At 36.2% G+C, this 20,365-nt stretch overlaps 1 non-coding gene across 1 annotated transcript; it reads right to left on the bottom strand.

Moving 5' to 3' along the window:
* Positions 1–4,241: 4,241 nt before the first annotated feature.
* On the bottom strand, positions 4,242–4,348 carry LOC141670026 (small nucleolar RNA R71). The gene has a single exon (XR_012554277.1). It is a non-coding gene; the product is annotated as a small nucleolar RNA R71 (small nucleolar RNA).
* Positions 4,349–20,365: the final 16,017 nt, after the last annotated feature.

Genomic DNA, 20,365 nt, shown 5'->3' with positions numbered 1-20,365 from the left:
GCATAACAACTACCCCCCGATTCCATGTTGTCATTATTAATGCAATGTTAATAAAAAAGTATTATTCCTCCTTAAAGCGATGTATAAAAAGGGTCAACTTACTACTCTGAATGGGAATCTAAACAGGAAGCCTCTACAAATGACCCCTAGGAACTTAAGAAGTGAACCTTTTTCGGGGGATCGCAACCAAATGATTGCTCAAACTGATTACCAAAGTAGAGCAAAGACTATAGCCTTCCTTCAGTATCTTCTAATATAGTAGCTCAGATATAAGCCAATTTAAGGCTATTATGCGTGATTGTCCTAAATTCTTGGTCTACATTTGATATTGTGGAGGATTACATTGTGATCATAGAGCTCAACTTTGGTGAGACTTTTTTCACATAAGCTCCACGTCGTAAAAAGATTCTATATTGGCTGATTCTAACTCTGAACTAGATTTTGGTTTGCATCAAGGACTTGAGGAGGGATCTTCGCAAGGAAACCAAAAAGTTGAATGATTAGGAGAGGTCCTGTGTAGTTTAGGACCATAATTTTGATCTCTTTCATACTAGCCTCGTATCACAAAATGTTGGCTCTAAACTCAATATACGATGGTTGGTTGGGCTCGCATCATTAAAGGCTGGCTATTAGAGAATAAAGTTTTATATATATACCTTGTAAAATATATATCTTCTGAAAAGGATCTTTATAATTTTTTATAGCTCCTCTCGACCTCACATAGAGGACTCCTTCCATATATTCATGTCGCATGACGTTAGCATGAAGTCCTTGTATCATATGTACTAGCCTCGAGAGAATCGCGTCGCCTTGTGTTGGTATTCATAGATATTACCTTATATTTTCTTCATATTTTTTTTGAATTTTTCAAAGTTCCTTAAAATAACTGATCGAGTCTTCAAATTCCTTGCTGACAGATTGACTTTAGCACATGCATTGAGATTGATTCATAATGTATAGACTTACAAATTGAACCATCATCAATCGCCAGCGGGGTCAAGAAGCCTCATATTGCAGGATGTCAAGTTTGGGGCCTCATGTCGCTAGATGTTGGCATTGCCCTGCAATTTCTAATATCATGTCAGAGGAGGTGTTTCTGTAGTACATCTACCACCCAGTTCCTGGTTATCATTGTAGGTGTGACGAGGAACCATAATATTATAGTGCTCTTTTTGTGCTATTTAAGTTAATAACGTATGTCAAACATTATCAAAGCTCACATGATGCCTTCAACGCTACACCGGGGGCATAAGGACTTATCAACGCTACACCGGGGGTAATTGCCACCAATGTCTTCATGTCTTTTATTTTAATATAAGTTCCATCTTCTCAATCCACACACATCAATAACGATTTATTGAAGCCTCCCTGGTGGAGAGCCTTGTCATAAATAATATAGAAGGTCGTTTATTACTTGAAGTTTCATGTTTCCATCCTATTTTGAGGTAGATTCCCCATTTTGACATAGTCCCGGATAAGGTCATCAATGTTGGCCCCTGGGTCGCTTTCTCCATGGTGAATTCATTAGAGATGCTAGCCTTGAATTGAAATTCCTAGGGAAATAATTCCAACTAGTATGGCCTTTTTTTAAGTGCCCAACTTTGCCAATTCATTTGGCCCTTGATTCTAATCCACTGGGATGGGCTCCACCCTACCTGCATTGAAAAACTTGATGAGCATTTCACAACAAATTTGAGGAGTCACTAACATGAAGCTGTTGTAAAAATTGAGATCAACCACCTTCATCTCTAGATCTAGCTTGAGGATGTTGATAAGAGCCTCATCAACACAGCGAGCCCACTAGGGGCACATTTTGCACGTTCTCGAGGGGTTACAGTCCTCATAGGGTCGTTATGAGTGACTTAGAGTCATCCTTAGAATGAGGATGGAATTCAGGCATGAACTTAGCCAATACTTTACCCTTCAAAGTGCTTTAAGGCTATTACACCACATCAAAGTGCCATAATTCCATAATTTAATGGAGGGTGGTGGGACCTAGGTGTGCCTTAATTTTTGAGAATCTTCTTTACACTCATGCCACATCAACGCTACCCCGGGTGTAAGACCTCATCAGCATTAAATTCAAGTCTTCATAATAGTCTAAATACGATGGGTTCCCCATATCTTCTTCTAAATCCAGCCATTGATGAGGGTCCGAGCTCTTTCTAGGGAAGTAAAGCTAGTGCACTTGTTATAGTGGTGAGCTCGAATTCCTTTAAGAGGTGAACCCGAATCCCTTGGGTAGGTTGATAAGTGGCATTTTATACCACTTAGAACGTCTTAAAATGGCTTAAATTGGTGTCTTGAAATCAAGTATTTTGTGTATTTGATGCGTTTTTCTAGTGTTTATGCATTTCAGGGTATTAGTTGTATTTCGGGGGAGGAATCATCAAGAATAAGCCTTGGCATGTGTTCACCATTGCGAGAGGAAAGGAACGGGCAGATTACGGCGAAGAAACAGAGCAAACGTGGATTTTTTCCAGTGGAGGCCTGCGCGCCCGCACAGCTATGCTGAGCGGCCGCGCAGCAACCTGCGTGCCCGCGCAGCTATGCTGAGCGACCGCGCAGGGTCGGGAATTTTGCTGAATTATTTTAGACTTCTACTTCTGTTTGGCTTCCAACTTCTATGTAATCTGAGTTTTATGGGACTATTATATAAGTAGATTTGAGACGTTTACACGAGGGGAATTAAGAAGAAGAAGAAGATTGTGTTTTACGCAAGAAGCGAAGGGGATACCAAGGAGAAGACCTAGAAGCACAGAACAACTCCGAAAAAGAAGATCTTGTTTTCAACTTGTGATTCTTTGAATTAGTTGTAACTTTGGATGCTCGTTTTCGTTCTTGTTGAACCTAGATCTCGTTTATTCGTACTTTGATTATTATTTAGTTTATTAAGACCTTGTTTATACCATGCTTTCATTGGAACCCATGGTGACGATGAGTTCGATTATGGGCTAATCGTTGTCATGGGATTCTAGCGGATTTACTTATGGATTTCAATAGTTAATTGTTTCGATATCTTGGTGTGTGGTGATTGATTGATATCCTAGTATTGGTTGTGCTTATTCGTCTTATGTGCGTAGCTAACATATAAGATAGCGTGTTAATCTCTATTGAAGCGACAGTGAATATAGAGGTTTAGAACTTGCCATGCTAGCATAGGTTCATGTATGTGTATGCATGATTCGTAGGTAACTCTAACCGTTTTACTTGCCCTATGTAATCAAGATAGATAACTTGTCCTTAAACCGTTATGTTGTCAAATTCTATAGACATATAGGGTCTCAATATAATTGGTGCCTATTCAGCTTCTATCTCTTTTGTGGATGTCTGGTAGAATGATACTCGTGCAACGAAAGTTGGCGTTTATCAGTTTCGTGTTATCTGATTAGTGTCCTCACCATCACATGCTAAGGTTAAAAACAATAAAGCTATTGAATGAAGTATTTAATGAAGTTAGGATCCCATGTTTGTCATATATAGTAATTCAACTTCAATTCTCTTAGTTAATATTATTTAGTATAATCTCTTAGTTTAATAAAAACCCAATTTGTTATTTGTCTTAGCATTGAGCGATAACCATACATTGTTGCATAGGTGCATAAATTGAACTTAACCTAAACCAGTCTCTGTGGGAACGAATCTGATTTATATCTTATACTACTTGCGAACGCGTATACTTGCGTGAATATTAGCGCGTGTTTTCGCCCTAACAAGTTTTTGGCGCCGCTGCCGGGGACTCGGTGTTAATTTTTAGTTTATGTGCTTATCATCAGTGGTCGTTAAAGTTCACTGACTCGGATTCTTTTACTTTCACGGTTTATTTGTTTGTGTTTTAGGTACTCATTACAATGGGAGATCCAGCAGCACGAACGAAAGTCTTGATGGAGTTTTCTTAAACCAAGATCAATGACATTCAATCTAGCATTGTCAGGCCAACTATCACAGCTAATACCTTTGAGATCAAGCCTGGCATAATTCAATGGGTACAGACTTCAGTCCAGTTTGGGGGTTCTCCAATGGAAGATCCCAATACGCACATTAGGGATTTCATTGAGATCTGCGACACCTTCAAGTTCAACGGTGTTTCCGAAGATGCTGTGAAGCTGAGACTATTCCCATTCTCTTTGAGGGACAAGGCTAAGAGCTGGTTACACTCTCTACCAGCTGGTTCGATTACTACTTGGGAAGATCTTGCTCATAATTTTCTTACTAAATTCTTTCCTATGGCGAAGACAGCTGCAATCAGAAACGCTATTACTCAATTTGCGCAGCAAACGGGAGAATCGCTAAGTGAAGCTTGGGAGCGCTACAAGGAGATGCTTAGGAAGTGTCCTCATCATGGAATTCCTGATTGGATGATCATCACTTGTTTTTACAATGGGTTGGGAGCACAGTCCAGACCCATGCTCGATACAGCATCAGGAGCAGCATTATGGGCAAAGAGCTATAAGGAAGCTTATGATCTAATTGAACTGATGGCTGCTAATGAATATCAGTATCCAACCCAGAGATATCCACAGGGAAAGGTAGCAGGAGTTCTTGAAGTGGATACAACTACGGCTATCACTGCTCAACTAAAGGCGTTGTCTATGAAGATCGATTCTCTGGCTAACTATGGTGTTAAGCAGATAATTAGTGTTTGTGAGCTGTGTGCAGGTCCGCATGCGACAGAGCAATGCGCTATATCTAGCGACTCAGCTCAGTTTGAGAGCAACTTTCAGAGATCGCAACAACCAGTTCCAGACACTTATCATCCTGACAACTGGAATCATCCTAACTTCAGCTGGAGCAACAATCAGAATGTGATGCAACAGCCGTTCCAGCCGTTTGGAAATAAGCTGTTCAACTCTCTTGGTTTTCAGCAACAACTCCAACTTCAACAACAAACTCATGATGCAGGTCTATCTTCGAATGAAAAATCTGAATTAGAGGAGTTGAGGCTTATGTGCAAAAACCAGGCTCTTATATGCCAAAGCCAAGCTGTTTCTATCAAGACTCTGGAGAACCAAATAGGGAAAATTGCTAATGCCTTATTGAATCGACCACCAGGAACGCTTCCTAGTGATACAGAAGCCAATCCAGGAAAGAGGGAAGTTAAAGAACATGTGAACGCCATCACCTTAAGGTCTGGAAAGGTCGCAAGCCCCCAAATTCAGCAAGACGAAGAGCCTGAAAAATCTCAAGATTCAGAAAATGCAGTTGTGGCTGAAGAAGATGTGCAGAAGGAAGTAGAGGTGGAACCAAGAAGACTACTGTGGAACACACTCCTCCTGAGGGTAATACAGGGGAGAAACAGATCTATCCTCCACCTCCTTTTCCTAAGAGGCTGCAGAAGAAAAAGCTGGATAAGCAGTTTGAGAAGTTTCCGGAGGTGTTCAAGAAACTTCATATCAACATACCTTTCGCTGAAGCTCTTGAGCAGATGCCTAGCTATGCGAGGTTTATGAAAGGTATCCTCTCTCGGAAAGTGAAGCTCGATGACTTAGAGACCGTTGCTCTAACGGAGGAATGCAGTGCTGTGCTGCAACAGAAGTTGCCTCCGAAGCTTAAAGATCCTGGAAGCTTCACTATTCCTTGCACCATCGGAAACTTGTCGTTCGACAACTGTTTATGTGATTTAGGAGCTAGCATCAATCTGATGCCCTTATCTATCTTCAAGAAGCTTGGTCTGCCTGAGCCGAAACCAACATACATGTCATTGCAACTAGCTGACCATTCCATCGCTTATCCACGAGGTGTAGTGGAGGATGTCTTGGTCAAGGTGGATAAACTCTTCTTCCCTGCTGACTTTGTAATTCTTGATTTTGAGGAAGATAAGAAGATTCCCATTATCTTGGGAAGACCATTCTTGGCTACAGGCCGAACTATGATCGATGTGCAAAAAGGAGAGCTTACGATGAAGGTTCATGATCAGAAGGTCACTTTCAATGTGTTCAAGGAAATAAAATTACCCACAGCTAAAGAGGAGTGCTTTAAAGTAGAGCAAATTCAGGTTTTGAATGCACCTCTGTGGAAGAGGAAGTTGGATGTGCCATTCGATTCTCTTGGGTTAGCAGAGCTGAAAATTTCTCAGGATCGTCTCGAGTCGTCTATTGAAGATGCTCCTACACTTGAGCTCAACCCATTACCAAATCACTTGAGTTATTCATTCTTAGGTGCACCCCCTGACAAGGGGTTGGGATATATCTTTGATGATGTAGAGGGTAGCCGAACGGATCCTCCAGTGCCTATAGAGGGTTCTTCTCATGTACAGCAGATAGTTGATAGGACTGGTGTTGGTGATGAGCAGTACAGGCGAGTAACTAGGCGTATGGAGGCCATGCACGATATTCACCGTCATTTTGCTGCAGATTTGACACATGCTTTCGGTACTGTTGTTCGAGACACTGGTGGCGAGGTTGATTGGCCACCTGATCCTCCACCCGACGAGGGTGAATCTCCCGCTAATTAGGTATGCCTGAAATCCTTATTATTGCCTTCAATGAGGACATTGAAAATTTTAAGTATGGGGGTGGTAGTTAAGGAATATTGTGTGTGTGTCATTTAGTTGCATATTCATGATAGTTTAGTTCATATAGTTGCATAATTTATGCCATATAGTTTTTTTTATGAATGTCATATAGCTCATGCATTTACCATGATCCCTTTTGCAATGATTTATCGACTGAATTGTGATATTGATGTGAGTGTAGTGATAGCATTAAAGTGATATTAAGTTGTGTAGGTTGATATGCATGCTAGAAATAATTGTAAGTCCACTAAGTCTTAGAGAATGCGAAAGGGCTAGATTGTGTTATGATTTGGTTGTTTTCAAGGTCAATCTACTTATTATGCTTAGAATTCGATTATAGGTTCTTAGTGATAAAGACATGAAAAAGAAAAATTTTGGAGAAAAAAATATGAAAGTTGTTGCTAGTTGTGGCTAGGCGTCAAATGGCTAGTAGCCGGCTCGCGTATGTTGCGAGTAGTCTAGGGTTGAGCAAGATGGAGCGAAACGCACTTGCTCAGAAATAAAAAAAAAAAAATTTGGCATAATTGATCAAGAGTGGGCTCTTTGGTATTCGAGTTATTAAGTTCTTAGGGGACTTTGTGCCTAGCGACCTAAGGCTTTTAGAGTCTGGGATCCGCTAACCTAACACTCGTTACATGGATATCATTGTATAAGTCTTTTGTGGACCTCACTCATTGCACGGTCAAATAAGCATTTGAGTTGTAAATAAAAAGCACGATTCCGTAGTAAGCTCCAGAGTTCTTGTAGTGTTGTATATCACTTTATGCCTGGAATTTTTATTCTTTGTATAATCATAGGATTGCCTTGAGGATAGTCTAGTCATAGTAATTGGTCTAGTTCCGAAGCATATCTGTTAAGCATTTGCACACACCACGTTTCTGGCTGTATGTCCGTTTGCATGAGTTTATTGATCTTTAGTTGTCTAACTGCATTCGTTGAGATGTGGTAATTTGGTTGATTAATTGTAGTAAGGGGGATCGCTGCATTTTCATGTAGATTGTATTCATTCATATTTTTATTTGTTTTTGAGTCTGTGACGCTTGAGGGCAAGCATCGATTTAATTTTGGGGTGTGATAAGTGGCATTTTATACCACTTAGAACGTCTTAAAATGGCTTAAATTGGTGTCTTGAAATCAAGTATTTTATGTATTTGATGCGTTTTTCTAGTGTTTATGCATTTCAGGGTATTAGTTGCATTTCGGGGGAGGAATCATCAAGAATAAGCCTTGGCATGTGTTCACCATTGCGAGAGGAAAGGAACGGGCAGATTACGGCAAAGAAACAGAGCAAACGTGGATTTTTTCCAGTGGAGGCCTGCGCGCCCGCGCAGCTATGCTGAGCGGCCGCGCAGGGTCGGGAATTTTGCTGAATTATTTTAGACTTCTACTTCTGTTTGGCTTCCAACTTCTATGTAATCTGAGTTTTATGGGACTATTATATAAGTAGATTTGAGACGTTTACACGAGGGGAATTAAGAAGAAGAAGAAGATTGTGTTTTATGCAAGAAGCGAAGGGGATACCAAGGAGAAGACCTAGAAGCACAGAACAACTCCGAAAAAGAAGATCTTGTTTTCAACTTGTGATTCTTTGAATTAGTTGTAACTTTGGATGCTCGTTTTCATTCTTGTTGAACCTAGATCTCGTTTATTCGTACTTTGATTATTATTTAGTTTATTAAGACCTTGTTTATACCATGCTTTCATTGGAACCCATGGTGACGATGAGTTCGATTATGGGCTAATCGTTGTCATGGGATTCTAGCGGATTTACTTATGGATTTCAATAGTTAATTGTTTCGATATCTTGGTGTGTGGTGATTGATTGATATCCTAGTATTGGTTGTGCTTATTCGTCTTATGTGCGTAGCTAACATATAAGATATCGTGTTAATCTCTATTGAAGCGACAGTGAATATAGAGGTTTAGAACTTGCCATGCTAGCATAGGTTCATGTATGTGTATGCATGATTCGTAGGTAACTCTAACCGTTTTACTTGCCCTATGTAATCAAGATAGATAACTTGTCCTTAAACCGTTATGTTGTCAAATTCTATAGACATATAGGGTCTCAATATAATTGGTGCCTATTCAGCTTCTATCTCTTTTGTGGATGTCTGGTAGAATGGTACTCGTGCAACGAAAGTTGGCGTTTATCAGTTTCGTGTTATCTGATTAGTGTCCTCACCATCACATGCTAAGGTTAAAAACAATAAGGCTATTGAATGAAGTATTTAATGAAGTTAGGATCCCATGTTTGTCATATATAGTAATTCAACTTCAATTCTCTTAGTTAATGTTATTTAGTATAATCTCTTAGTTTAATAAAAACCCAATTTGTTATTTGTCTTAGCTTTGAGCGATAACCATACATTGTTGCATAGGTGCATAAATTGAACTTAACCTAAACCAGTCTCTGTGGGAACGAATCTGATTTATATCTTATACTACTTGCGAACGCGTATACTTGCGTGAATATTAGCGCGTGTTTTCGCCCTAACATAGGTAAGCTTGAATCCTTTGAAGAGGTGATCTGAATCCCTTATGGAGAGAAAAGTCTGAATTCCTTTGAGAGGTGAGCCCGATTTATGCTGGTGAGGAGAGCCTGAATCCCTATGCGAAATAAGGAGAACCCAAATCACTACTAGATAAATGAGCCCAATCCCTGCTAAAGAGGAGAGCCTGGACCCTTAGAGAGGGAGCCCAGATCTCTACTTGGGAGGTGAACACACATTGCTTGAAGAGGTGTTCCTGAACCCCTCAGAGGAGTGAGCACGAACCTCTAAGAGAGAATTGAGCCCAAATTCTGCTAGTTAGGTGAGCCCATTCTTTAGAGAGGTGGACATGACTCCCTTCTTGATGGAGAGGTGACCATGACTCCAATATTGTTGAGAGGTGGACATGACTCCCATCCGGATGGAGAGATGGCAACATTCCCTTCTTGTTGAGAGGTGGATAGGCCCACTTCCTGTTGGAGAGGCGGACATGACTCACCTGCTGGTAAGAGGAGGGAAGACTCACTTTCTGATAAGAGGTGGATAGGACCCCCTTCCTGTTGGAGGGGCGGACATGACTCACCTCTTAGTTAGAGGTGGACATGTGTCACTTCCTATTAAGAGGTGGATAAGACAATCATCCTTTACGTATTCCCATGTGTCATCCAACAAGGTCTTGGTCAATATGCTGTACACGGTCCTGGTCAATATATAATTACGAGAGCTCCTCCATATTTTTGAGCTTATATATTTAAGCTCAATATTATTAATATTCTTGTAATGAGTTTATTTTGAGCCCATGTCCATATTTGGGCATAACAACTACATTCAACCTTTTTTATTAATACTTGATATCTAATCAAGTTTAATTCCTGAATTATTCATGGAGTAATTGTTTTAAAAAACAGATAAATCTAGTGCAAGAGTTGAAAAGGTTAAGTAGGAAAGTGCCTACTTAATATTTAAACTTTTTTTTGAGTAATTAGGCTTATATGCCTTACAATTGAATCGAAATCAGAAACTCGACGGAAAGAGATAAGCCCAGACCACTCGAGTTATCTTATGACACTCACATGTAAACCCTTTTAATTATTATAACTATGGTCATCTCCCTTATGTAAACCCTTTTAATTATTATAACTATGGTTATCTCCCTTATCACCCCCATCTATTTCGTGTATGATTTTAATTTTTCAATACAAGATATGAATGACTACGTCGTAATTAATATGTTGAATGCTTCATGTATAATTTTTTGTTTTTGTTTATATTCAAGTATATTATTTTCACAGGTTTGTCTATTTCAATATTTTCGGTAAAAGATATGAATGACTACATTTTAAATGTTACTATATTGGATGATTTATGCATAATTTGTTTAATTATGTTTGTATTCATAGAAAAAAGTTAAAGTTATATATTTTATTTAAAATATAATTAAAATTTGGAATATAGATATATGATAAATTAATAATAAATGTAGTTATGCATCATTATAATATTTTTTCAAATATTTTTTCGAAAGAAGTAAAGATATTTATATATAATGAAATTAAAATATCACTGTTGCTATAAAAAATAATATCAGTGTTGACAATACTACTAGAATGACGCATTGGATACTAGCAAGTTTTACAATAATTACATGTCAAACAATTTCATTTGCTCTATACAATAGTTTTTGAGCTTGCTATCAAGATACATCAAAAGGTAAAAAGTCTTTTTCTTTTGAAATATAAAAACAAAAGTCTTATTTTGATAAACAAGAAATGAGGTTCAACATCATTATCGAGATTATCGAGATGGACTGATGGCTACATCTGAGCTCGATGAAAACTTGTGGCCACATTTGAGCTTGATTAAACTAAGGGCCACATATGAGTACAAGAATATATTTTTTCGAGATGAAATTTGTGGCCCCATTTGAGTATCACAACAAATATTTCCTCCTGATTATGAACAGAAGGGGAGACGACTGCACAAAAGGAATTCCAAACTTACTATGCCTTAACCTATAATCATCATAAATGTACAAAAAATTAATAAAGAAACCATATAAATAATATATATATATAAACTATAACTATATAAATCAAAATTGACAAATAAATATATAGAAATTAAATCTTTTAAAAGAATGATATTTTTTTTCTAAATAGATTATACACAGAATATAAATTGTTTAGTGAGATGACAAAGTGTAATAAATGAAAATAAAGAAATTAAAATATCAATTTCTTTGAATCCAAATGGCATTGATTTTTTGTTCACAAAATTATAAATTTACATATCAACAAGTACTTGATAAAATTTATAAGCGTGAAAGTATCACCACTACTGAGGATCTCTCCCCTAATCTTAGATAAAAAATTAACGGATAATTTTATAACTGACCTTGATGTATCACGAACAATCCTTTTTTAGATTTACACAAGTATTTTTCCTTGAGCTGCAAATTTAAAGATGGGTATTATGCTTATAAGCATCTTTTAATTGGATAAATTAAATATTCAATTAGACTATTGATTTATCGAAAGACAATATTTATGACCCTTACTTGAAGTTGGGTTTGAGCTTGACTCCATGGCGTGAAAGAATTGCGAAATCCTTCGTGACAATGAATAAACAAGATTTAATGCTGACAAATCATTAATGACAATAAAAACTAATAATTTTTAGATATTAAAAACTACCATGACTCGCCGAGACGCCCAAAACAGGTTTTCAAAATGGAGAGATGTGAGACTTCGAAAGCATAAAAAAATTGAAGAGTGAGAAATATTTGTGAAATATGAATGCGCGATGAATTATCATTTTATGGGAAACGGGGCGTTGATTTCAAGAAGATTTCACTTGAAAATGGGCCAATTCTAATAAAAAGAAGGATCTAGAAAGTTCATGATTAAAAAAGTTTAAGAAAATTCCTTAAATATAAAATAATATGTTCATATATTTAAATTTATAGTTAATTGAGTATAGACAGAAAGGGCATTAAAATTATTTGTAAGAAAAATTTATGAACTCCTTTATCCTTTTTAAATATAAACTTTAGTGATTATATTTATGTGTGTATAATTTACTAAGATTTTATGATGATTAATTATAAGTCAAAGACTCGAAAATAACACAACGCATTCGTTAAATACAATAAAAAATAAACGATATTTTTTTAGCCTTCTACAAGAAATCCAAAGTTCAATTATCTTCTTATTAACATATAAAAACTGCTACCTAGGTCCTCCCATTTTCAGCTCATAAATTGCAGTTCTTATCACTTACCACTGTGGGTTATGGCTCATTTCCCATTCTATTTTAACAAACTTAAATGCAGACTAATACCAACATTCTTCTATAAGAAAACAAGAATTCCAAAATTAGTTAGAGGGAAGTGGGGTGAATGATAGTTTTAAAACTTTTCCGAATTTAAAACATGCAACTTACAGAGAAAGAAATTAAGATATATTGGCCAACTTACTTTATGTTACTACAATGCTAAGAAAAAATAATGGTATTTTTCTTGGCTTCTACTCAAGAATATATTCTCGAATTGGATTACAAGATTAATTAGGTTGGATGTCATGTAGTTAGGAAAATATATCTCATTGGTGAAGCACGAGAACACCTGTAGGCCTCGCATGCGACCCCTTAGAGTCTGGTCATGTAATGTAGCCTTTTGGAGTGCATGGCCTCGCATATGACCCATTAGAGTCTGGTCATGCGATGTGTTATTTAGAGAGTATGTACGATCACGTGAGACCTGACCACATATAATGATCCTTCCCCATGCGACTCCTTGAGGCCCGATCATGGGTCTTTAAGTCAAATACATAAATTTTTTATAAGTTGATAGCGAAGCATCTCCTTTTAGGGCTAGCCTTACTTGTCTTCAGTCCTTGTATTGTAATAGTGATTGTTTTCATGTGATGTGATTCTAGAAATATGTAAGTAATGCTGACGTCGAAGAGGTCCATCTAAGTGTGATATAGTGTTGTAAGGACTCTATGATGTGCCTCCATGGGATCATGTAGTCGTTGTTGTAATTATTGAAGAGTTTTTAGCACATAAACGCAGCGAAAACGTAAATTTAATCTTAAAAAAAAAACCGAAACCCTCCGCAGGATCCATGCGAAAATAATATTTAATTCGTAGTTCAGTATATTTACCTTAAGAAGCTTTACGTTAATGGAAAGATGGAGGTCTTTAATAGCGATCCAAGAACAATGAACGGAGATCCTTAGCAGCTGCTCCTCAAGTGTGAAGCACTCCACCGGTATCCACCAAGAAAACGATGTAACGAAGGAGGAAGAGATGGAGAGAATAGGGGTTTTGTAAATCTTTTTGGTTGAGGCAAAAATAGGGTTTATAATAGTATATTTATAGGCAAAATTTTCAGCTGAAAATTTTCCCATAAAATATTATTATTATTAACCCTTTATTATTCTCACTAATAATTAAAACACCTTTTAATTATTAATCCTTTTTCAAAACTCTTTTGAAATAATTCTCTCACTTGATTTAATTTCCAAAAATTAAATTCTTAATTAATAATATTAAGAACCTTTTCTTAATTAATTTATAATCAATTAAATCTCATTTAATCAATTATTAAATTTGCCAATTAATTATTTATTTCATAAATAAATAATTATCAGCAATTATTAATTAATTCCTTCACCATTAAATCATTCTCTTTTATGGTGTGACCCTGTAGGTTCAATATTAAGCCGGTAGTAGAAATAAATAATAATAAAACTATTTTATCATTATTTATATAAATTCTCTAATTCATTAAATATGATTAATTAATTAATCATATTTATTCTACATCGTGAGGGATACTTCTCAGCATATCGCGACTATCCGGATAATACGAATTCACTGCTTAGAATACCAAGAACCTATTCAGTGAGTAGTTATCGTACAATTAATTCCTTCTACCCTGCAATGTCACGATTAAATACAAGGCATGGAACTTGTGTCAAGCCTATCTTATTTAATCACTTGCTTTCCCAATCACTATGCTTAGTTCTATTTAATGTAAATTAGAAACTCCTTTCTAATTTCATTCACTCTGACTAGAAATTCCTGAACTAACATAAGTGGATCAGCATTGAACATTCTCTTCCTACACTGGAAGGGGTAGATCCTTTATTGATCATACACTATCTTCGTGTACAAATTCCTATACCCAGTAGAGCCCTTATAATTATCCCTTGAGACTAAGAACTAAACCAAAGCATAGTTCAGTGTACATAAGATGACTATGATGACCTCAAGTAAAAGGATACTTGTACAACTATCACTATGTGAACAACTGCTGACATGTGAGTGAACTCCATCAGTTGTTCAGCTGTGTGATTCATGTTCAGTGAACTTATTCTATAATAACCACCTACATACTAGCTATAGTGTCACCACACAAATGTCTATGAGAACAGACATCCTTCATAATGAAGCAAGCATAGTATGTACCGATCTTTGCAGATTATTAATTACCAGTTAGTAATCCTATGACCAGGAACTATTTAAGTTTAGAGTTATCATCTTTTAGGTCTCATTATTATGATCTCATCACAATCCATAAAAAGCTTTACTCTAAAATGTGGTATATCTTATTTAAACATTTAAATAGATAGAGCCCGCAATAAAAACAAAACAAGCCTTTTATTAATATCAATGAAATCAAAATAGATTACATAAAAGTTATTCCTAAATCCTCATACATGATTGGACTTAAGACATATCTCTTTCAATCTCCCACTTGTACTAAAGCCAATCACTCTGGTATCTAATACCCATATTGTCTTTATGACGATCAAAGTGACTTTGAGAAAGTGGCTTTGTGAGTGGGTCTGCTACGTTGTTATGTGTGTCAACTCTCTCGACGTTGACATCTCCTCTTTCAACAATCTGAATTGCACCACTATTCAGAGTAAACACGTACCCTAACATGGATTTGCTATCACTTTCTGATTGAAAACTAGAGTCAGTATAACCCTCTATTTTTAACTAAAATTCACCACCAAAAATAAGAAAAATGTCCTGAGTCCTTCGCAAGTACTTAAGGATGTTTTTCACTATTTTCCAGTGGTCTTCACCTGGATTGGACTGATATCTGCTCGTCACACTAATTGAATAAGCAACATCAGGCCTTGTACACAACATCGCGTACATGATAGATCCTATTGCTGAAGCATAAGGAATCTTACTCATACGCTCTCTTTCCTTAAGTGTCTTAGGAGACATTTTTTTCGGAAAGGGACACTCCATGGCTCATCGGTATGAGACCTCTTTTGGAGTTTTCCATGCTAAACCTTTTAAGCACTTTCTGGATGTATGTACCCTGGGTAAGACCTATCATTCTTCTAGATCTATCTCTATAGATCTTCATACCGAGAATATAGGATGCTTCTCCCAAGTCCTTCATGGTGAAGTTCTTTGATAGCCATACTTTGACTGATTGTAGCATCGGTATATCATTTCCTATAAGAAGTATGTCATCCATATACAATACAAGAAATATTACCGCGCTCCCACTAACCTTCTTGTAGACACATGGTTCATCTATGTTTTTGATAAAACCAAACTCTTTGATTGTCTCATCAAAACGGATGTTCCATCTACGAGAAGCTTGCCTTAAACCACATATGGTTCACAGCAGCTTACATACTAGGTGTTCATTTCCCTTGGAAAGAAAACCCTCTGGCTGTGTCATATACACTTCCTCCTTAAGTTCCCCATTGAGGAAGGCCGTTTTCACGTCCATTAGCCGGATCTCATAGTCGTAGTAAGCAGCAAACGCAAGCAAAATCTGAATTGATTTTAACAGGGCTACAGGCGAAAAAGTTTCATCAAAGTCAATCCCTTGCCTTTGTTTGAATCCTTTTGCCACGAGCCTGGCCTTATAGGTCTCCACCTGGCCATCTGCTCCAATCTTTATTTTGTATACCCACTTGCACCCAATAAGCTTAACACCTTCAGGCGCCTCAACCAGAGTCCATACTTGGTTGGTATACATAGATTCCATTTCGGATTTTATGGCACTATGCCATTTCTCTGAGTCAACACTACTCATAGCCTCATTATAGGTCACAGGGTTGTCATCATCTATGATTGACAACTCATTGTCATTCTCAATGACAAGGCCATAATACTTCTCAGGTTGGCGAGACACTCTCCCTGTCCTACGAATTGCTGTTCCACAGAAGGTTGTTCAGTCTGAACATGTGTTTCCACTTGATCGAAGAGTTATAATACTGTGTTTGGTTTGTTTCTCCACTTCATGTTTATATTCTTTGAACTTTTCAAAGGCTTCAGACTTGTGTTTCATCAAATACACATATCCGAATCTAGATCTATCATCTATGAAAGTAATGAAGTACGAAAATCCACCCATGGCTTGTGTAGACATTGGTCCACATACATCTGTGTGTACCAATCCTAGCAAATCTGCAGCCCTCTCTCCATGTCCACTACATGGAGATTTGGTCAATTTACCCAATAGACAAGACTTACATGTAGGATATGATTCAAAATCAAAGGGGTCAAGTAACCCTTCCTTATGCAATGTCCGCAGTCTATTTTCACTAATATGACCTAGCCTACAGTGCCATAAATAGGTCAGATTTTCATCATCTCGTTTTCTTTTATTAGTTTGTTTAATCTGAAGTAAATCATGCTCTACGTCACATACATACAGACCATTATTTAAAATGCCACGTCCAAAAAGAACATTATCTCTAAGGATAGAACATTCATTATTCTTAATAATAAATGAAAAACCATCCACATCCAACATAGGAATAAAAACAATATTCCTCACAATAGAGGGACCGTAATAACAATTATTCAAAATAATAGTCTTGCCCGTAGGCATATGTAAACTAAATGATCCTATATATATGGCCGCAACCCTTGCTCCATTGCCCATACGTAGAATTACCACATCTTTTTTAAGAGTCCTACTTCCCTTTAGTCCTTGCAACGAATTGCAAATATGAGAACCACAGGCGGTATCTAATACCCAAGTAGAAATTTGACCTAGTGACATATTAACTTCGATCATGAACATGCCTGAATCAGAAGCGGTAGTCTTACTACCCTTCTTCTTCTTCTTCTTCAATTCTGCAAGGTAAACCTTGCAGTTCCTCTTCTAGTGCCCCAACTTGTTACGATAAAAACAAACAGCTAAATTAGAACCAATCAACTTGTGAGCATCTACTATGCTCCGGAGTGATAGTGCAGAAGATATGACGAATATAGTAAATCTGTAAATGATAAACACATAACAACACTTAAAAAATATTCAATTTCATTTCAAAATACTATATGAATCGGGTCTTTATTCATAAGTGTCTCCCACTAGTTTATCTAATTTTTTTCAACCCCCTAAGTGAAAATTAAGCATTCATAATGCTAGTGGGAATAGGGATCATACATTCCATCACACAACCTCGGCTGTGGCACGAAATGTCATGTGATGTTCAATAGGCAGACAACTCTTATCAATTACATCTTATGTTATTCCCTAATATAAGTTTAGCCTCTTGAATAATTGAGTCACGGCTGTGGCACGACAAACTCAATATTCTAAGTCAAGTCTAACCCAATATTTCGTACAATTGAATCAGTCTCCAATGGCCCACGGCTGTAGCACGTACGGACCTTTAGATTCTAATTCAATGTACACATCTCTATGTAATAGACAAGTATTTCTTATTTCGAAATCAAAGCCCTCGGCTGTAGCACGAAACGACAATGATTTAAAAATAAGAACCACTTTCTACCATATTGGAAGGCTATGACCGACACAAGCCCGTTGTGTCATTGGCCAATTACTACTTGATATTATTTAATTTTAGAGGGATTATATTACGTTACAATCATAGTCATATTATAAAGAGATTCTTCCTTTTAAATTAAATATTTCAAATCAATAATCGATAATCAGATAATTCCCAGATCGGGTGGAGCATTGTCAAGAGGCGTCACTTAATAACCCTTTCTTACAGATAGAAATCTGTTGTTGACAGAATCATCCTTTCTCTCAATATTGAAAATTCATATTCAATTACGTGTTTCATAAACACAAGAATCTCATGATCGTATTTATAATATTTATTGTTAAGGCAAGAAACGATTCCTATTCTAGATTTTCTAGAGCACGCCTTATATTGATTTAAGTTCACCTAAATCTATCATCGCACGGTAAACATAAGCATATATCTCATATATAAAATTAAATAAACAAGTAAATGTAAAGTGCAATAAAGTAAATGTGTTTGGTTATGGCCCCATCCCATGTGATCTTTATCAAGCTCATGATAAAGATCAATGTCAATCTAATATGGTGATGAAAATAAATACAACTACTTATTACATAAGTCTGCTTCTTTGTTTAGACTTCTTATATGCCTCATCTTCTTCTTTATATCACCTCCATTGGATAGCCTTCTTGAGTCTTCAATTACATTACATAATTGAAAGCAAAACTAATCTAATGAACTTACAAGAATAACTCGAGTTACATTCGAGATTTATGATTACAAAGATTGATGACATGCAAGTCATATATAAAACCAAAACCAAAACCATTACACTAAGGTCGAAAGGCCATAACCATCCACCATGCTCATACAACACATAAAAGCATGTTAAAACACATAATCTGATCTTAACATATCATATTATCCATGATCTAATCATAAAAAGAAAATATGACAAAAATTAAAAAAATCAGAATCAAATCAGAAAAACAAGAATCACTGTTTACGGGAAGTAGACGACGTCAAACGCCTTATAAATGAGTCGTTGATAGCTTTAGCTATCAGTTTTGTTCAGACGCTCGTTTACCTATGGAATAGGGTATTCGTTTGCATAAATCGGACACCAGACCCAGATTTCAGCAAATCTATAGCAGCCAATTCAGAATTCGTATCTAATATGATTCTCATAATTAGAACAAACATAAATCATGTATATATCAGTATATATACAGATTACATAATCATCTTATGATTATACAACTCACATGAATATCATATATTCAAAACCATACATATATAAGCATATTATATCAACATCAAATAATGACGAATCACATACATGCTCATATATCGAAAACAGTTAAACACATAAACAAATTAAAAACTTTTCGCAAGTAGCTCTGTTGCCATTGAAGGGTTTTTAGCACATAAACGCAACGAAAACGTAAATTTAATCTTAAAAAAAATGAAACCCTCCGCAGGATCCATGCGAAAAATAATATTTAATTCGTAGTTCAGTATGTTTACCTTAAGAAGCTTTACGTTAATGGAAAGATGGAGGTCTTTAATAGCGATCCAAGAACGATGAACGGAGATCCTTAGCAGCTGTTCCTCAAGTGTGAAGCACTCCACCGGTATCCACCAAGAAAACGATGTAACGAAGGAGGAGGAGATGGAGAAAATTAGGGTTTTGTAAATCTTTTTGGTTGAGGCAAAAATAGTGTTTATAATAGTATATTTATAGGCAAAATTTTCAGCTGAAAATTTTCCCATAAAATATTATTATTAACCCTTTATTATTCTCACTAATAATTACAACACCTTTTAATTATTAATTCTTTTTCTAAACTCTTTAGAAATAATTCTCTCACTTGATTTAATTTCCAAAAATTAAATTCATAATTAATAATATTAAGAACCTTTTCTTAATTAATTTATAATCAATTAAATCTCATTTAATCAATTATTAAATTTGCCAATTAATTATTTATTTCATAAATAAATAATTATCAGTAATTATTAATTAATTCCTTCACCATTAAATCATTCTCTTTTATGGTGTGACCCTGAAGGTTCAATATTAAGCCGGTAGTAGAAATAAATAATAATAAAACTATTTTATCATTATTTATATAAATTCTTTAATTCATTAAATATGATAAATTAATTAATCATATTTATTCTACATCGTGAGGGATACTTCTCAGCATATCGCGACTATCCGGATAATACGAATTCACTACTTAGAATACCAAGAACCTATTCAGTCAGTAGTTACCGTACAATTAATTCCTTCTACCCTGCAATGTCAAGATTAAATACAAGGCATGGAACTTGTGTCAAGCCTATCTTATTTAATCACTTGCTTTCCCATTCACTATGCTTAGTTTTATTTAATGTAAATTATAAACTCCTTTCTAATTTCATCCACTCTGGCCAGAGATTCCTGAACTAACATAAGTGGATCAACATTAAACATTCTCTTCCTACACTGGAAGGGGTAGATCCTTTATTGATCATACACTATCTTCGTGTACAAATTCCTATACCCAGTAGAGCCCTTATAATTGTCCCTTGAGACTAAGAACTAAACC

The sequence above is a fragment of the Apium graveolens genome, chromosome 6, assembly GCF_009905375.1.
Source record: "Apium graveolens cultivar Ventura chromosome 6, ASM990537v1, whole genome shotgun sequence".
Classification (NCBI taxonomy): domain Eukaryota; kingdom Viridiplantae; phylum Streptophyta; class Magnoliopsida; order Apiales; family Apiaceae; genus Apium; species Apium graveolens.
This window is presented reverse-complemented; position numbering and strand designations above follow the sequence as displayed.